The sequence below is a fragment of the Brassica napus genome, chromosome A10, assembly GCF_020379485.1.
Source record: "Brassica napus cultivar Da-Ae chromosome A10, Da-Ae, whole genome shotgun sequence".
NCBI lineage: Eukaryota > Viridiplantae > Streptophyta > Magnoliopsida > Brassicales > Brassicaceae > Brassica > Brassica napus.
This window is the reverse complement of record NC_063443.1, coordinates 8,352,082-8,356,499: the sequence shown is the minus strand read 5'-3', so window position 1 is coordinate 8,356,499 and position 4,418 is coordinate 8,352,082. Positions and strand designations below refer to the sequence as shown.

Sequence of the window (4,418 nt, the reverse complement as noted above, 5' to 3'; positions counted from 1 at the left end):
ATCAATTAAATTAGATTTTCAATTGGATAATGAAAACAGAAAAAGTGTGGCTACAACAGTGACAATATATGGCCATATTAAAAAACAAATCACGGCTAAGACTAGCCACGATGATTCAGTAGCCAAACTAAAGATATACATAGCCAAGATAATACAGTGGTCAACACTATAGCTATTTATATCCATGATATAGTAATGTACAATCGTGGCTATATATAAAGCCTCGATAAGTTATTCTCAATATTCGTGGATGAAGTCTAGCAAAATAAATCAGTGGCCAAAACAGTGTGTATATAGCCACGTTATTTCTATGACAAATCCATGGTTAAAATAGCCATAAATTTGTTGTGGCAAAACTGTGGCTATAGCCACGATTAGCCGCAGTTTTTTTAGCCACATTTTTTTCTTACAGCAAAATATGAATATTTTTTATATAGCCATACATCATGAAATATCGAACATTTTTCTAGTAAATAATGATATAGGGTCTTGTATTAGGTTTCTACTTCAGACTAATCATATAAGGATGTATGTTTTGGAGGATTAGGGTAGCCCAAATCATAACACCAAATTTGATATTTTAATGTCAATTTGTTTATTCAACCACAACACCAAATTTCATACCAAAATAATATTATATATTATTAAATTAATATTTTAGTTATTTAATTGATAATAATCACATTTAAGTTCTATCCCGTTAAATTTTTGTAATTTTATGTTTTAAGATTTTTTTTACATTTATATTTTATAAAATATTAGTTAAAAATTAAAATATATGTTATTAAAATAAGATATAAAGTATATAAAATAATTTTTATTTTATTTTTCTGAAAATAAAATGAAAACACAAAACTATACAATATATTTAGTTTTAATTATAAATTTAAGCTATTTTTAATACTAATTTAACTATATTAATAAATAATTTATAAAAATACATTTTGATATTTGGTGTAATAAATAGTATTACATCAGTGAAATAATATTCACAAAAAAATCAAAGTTTAGTGTTTTGGTGTCTCATTAAAGTTGGTCTTAATTAAGTTTCAGTCCATATACTCTCATAAAAGATCTAATATAACTAATTTATGTCTTTCTTTCTTTTTGTATTCCAAATCCCATGAGACATGCGTCAACCTGCATCGTTCTTTTGGTGATTCTTATAAAAAAAAAGCTTTGAATGATATTCCTAATTAAAAAATAAATATGATGCTACAATGGAATAAATAACTAAAAGAACTTTTGTCTATGGAAAAGAGTAAACTAAATAAAAATAAGAGTGGAAAGTGGAGAAGACAACAGCGTATAATGAGAGGTTAGTATATATGGGCTCACAAACTCTTATGTATATTTTCTTTTCTTATTCTTTTCCAATTATTAATATATATTGTTTCTTACCAAACTAACCACATAATATAATATATTACCGTTATAAGAAAATAAAATAAAATATATCTTTGCTTCTATATGTGTCTATGTCCTTTCATGTATTTATACACACCGAACATTGTTCTTCACTAAAACATTTGTTTCTGAAACACAAACCTCTCACCTCTGAACACTTTCAAGAGTACATATCCCCGAAAAAAAATAAGAAAGTGGCCATGGAAGAAAATCAACAAGAAGCTTCAATGGCACTAGTTCCCCGTAGACAGCTTCTCTTACAGTTGGTTAGTTAACTTTCCTTCTTTAGAAGCTTCCATTGATGATTATCATCAAACCTACGAAGATTCTTATTCTTCCTCCTTCATCGAGATGGATCCAAGATTGCCTCCTTCAAGAAGATTCTTCATCAACAAAGCCCATGAAAGTAGCTTTAAGTTCGATAACTTTGTCTCTTTCTCCGACCAAGATCACTCTTTAGTTCACGCCGACGAGCTTATCCGCGACGGCTACGTCGTGCCTTATATATCAAAAGCCACGTCAGAAGCTACCGAGGAAGAATATAAGCCGTTGGATACGAAAAAGGAGAAGAAGATCGAAACACGTGACATTAAGAACAAGTCTCCTTATATAAAATTGAAAGTGTCGAAATGGGTTTTGTTCAAGTATCTTGATTTTTTGACCCCATTGTGTAAAAGATTAAGGAGATGTAGATCCGCTAGATCACCTGGAGGTATTGGAAGCGACACGAGGATCCGTGTAAGGACGTTGTCCAGAAGCAGAGTTTATTCTGATGAAACAACGTCGTCGCCAAGAATAAGTGTTGCAGATGATTATTATTGGAGAAGGTCTTGCGATTCAGAGAGTTCCATTTACGAAGCCGTTCTTCATTGCAAGAAATCTTTCGGTATGTTGTAGATATCATTTTGTGTTTAATTTTACAGTTACTTTTGATCATGTATTAATTATTGTTTGTTTATTTTAACAGAAAATTGAAAGTGAAGAATCAATCCATGGAAAAGGAGCAGCTAGGAGTAGAGATTGGAGTATATTAGTACTTTATACATGGAGTGGGAGAGAGAGAGAGAGCAACTTGTAATGCGTCTTTTTGTTGTTAGTCTCTCTTCTTTTTTTGATCAAAGTTGTTAGTCTCTCGTGAATTAAATAGTTTGATGTGATGATTCCATGTGAATGTGTCATCAGATGTGGATCAAGGATTTTTTTTCTTTTTTTTTTTTCTTTTTACATGAGTGGGCACATATATAGGTCATATAGGCACTAGCAGAATCAAGAAAATATTTTCAGATTTTCTTGGCTATTTTTATCCCCATATATGTAAGTTAAATAGTTTCTTTTTATATATGTAATCATATATGTGCCTACCCATGTTTTACTTTCTGGACCAATGGTGTTTCAGTATTTCTTACCTTTTGTGCAAAATTTGTCTTTTCTTGTCTTAGCGATGTCATACGGGGATGTCATCATATATTTGCATGACTGAACTCCTTATATCCCTTATATATTAAAGGAGAAGCATTTTTTAAGACTTTCCTTAATTTTCTCTTGGTTATTTTAACATGGATGCATGAGAAGGCTTTATTCTCAATTTTGCATATGTGTCGCGCTGTAAGAGCTTCTCACAAAAGCGTTGACTTTAATACCATAATTTATTTCCTTTTTTGATTCTTTTTCGGTTTATATTAAATGGCTTTTTCATGTCTATAGACTCATGGCTTTTTCATGTCTATGGACTCATAGCTTTTTCACCTTCATCATGCTAAATATAATATAGAGACGAGAAATGTTGCTGCTCGAAGAGTACTTGAGCTTCCATCTTCCTCGATCAGTTTCGTGTAGAGACACAACTCGGTTCTGTTGCGAGTTATCACCTTCACCTTCATCTTATAGTACTGTTGCGAGTTATCACAACTCGGTTCTGTTGTGAGTTATCACAACTCGGTTCTCTTGCGAGTTATTACAACTCAGTTCTGTTGTGAGTTATCACGTTTTGAAGTTGGTTAACAAAACGATTTTTTCGTGATGAACATTATCCTTGGATGATTCATCTATTGTGTTAGCTTCTTAGATCTATTGGTTTGTTTTCAGGTTCTCTTTAACATGGAGACTAGCTACTCATGCGATGCTCGAGAAGATCCAGATGAGTCAATAGAATCAATAGAAGACATTATCCCTCATAGAGAAAATAGTTGTTCAGAAACTCCCTGAGAAAGACGAGGAACTCGAGATGATATAAAAAAAAGAGAAGCTTTACTTGAGGTGCGTATCGAACAAATAGCAATGGAAGCTGAGCTAGGGCAACAACGTGCAAAGTGCAGCGAGTACATGATCGCTGCTCTCAACTAAAATCCGGAGGGAACTCACGCTCGACCAAGAGATAGCATCGAACGAAGTGGAGCCAGGAAAGTGGATGACACGCTTGGTTCAATGGGGAAACAGTACAACGACGACGATGATGTGCAGTTTTATGGAGTGAGAGAGGAATGTATTTTGTTGTTGTCATGTAAGCATATGTGTTTGTGTAAGGAGTGTGAGAGGAAGCTTAGCTATTGTCTTTTGTGTCAATCTTCAAAGTTTCTAGGGATGGATCGTGATTTATACACGACGTGTGCATGCATTGGCAGGGACAGTGGAGACAGGGAAGTGGATGACACGGCTTCTTGGGTATCTTAATAATCAACTCTATACAGTATAAGTTAGTTATAAGATTGTGCTAAAATTAGTTATATCATATAATTTTAGGCCGTTACGTTATTTTATATTGTATATGTTTTATATGTTACTTTTTACTTTTTTTCCATGCATATAACCGGAACATAATTCTAACTATTATATATAATAATGTACGTATAATAAAGATATGACTAGACTCTGATCCGCGCGCCAGCGTGATGTTAGGAGTTTTCAAGGCTCCTAAGACAAATGTTGTAGTATAAATGATTGTCGAACCAGTTCTGAGGGATATCAAAGCACTGAGAATGCAAGTACTCACTTAATCTAAGTGCAACCAATGA

General features: G+C 32.9%; 1 pseudogene; it reads left to right on the top strand.

The window, feature by feature from the left end:
- Window positions 1-1,380: 1,380 nt before the first annotated feature.
- LOC106430549 lies at window positions 1,381-2,842 on the top strand (annotated as a pseudogene).
- Window positions 2,843-4,418: the final 1,576 nt, after the last annotated feature.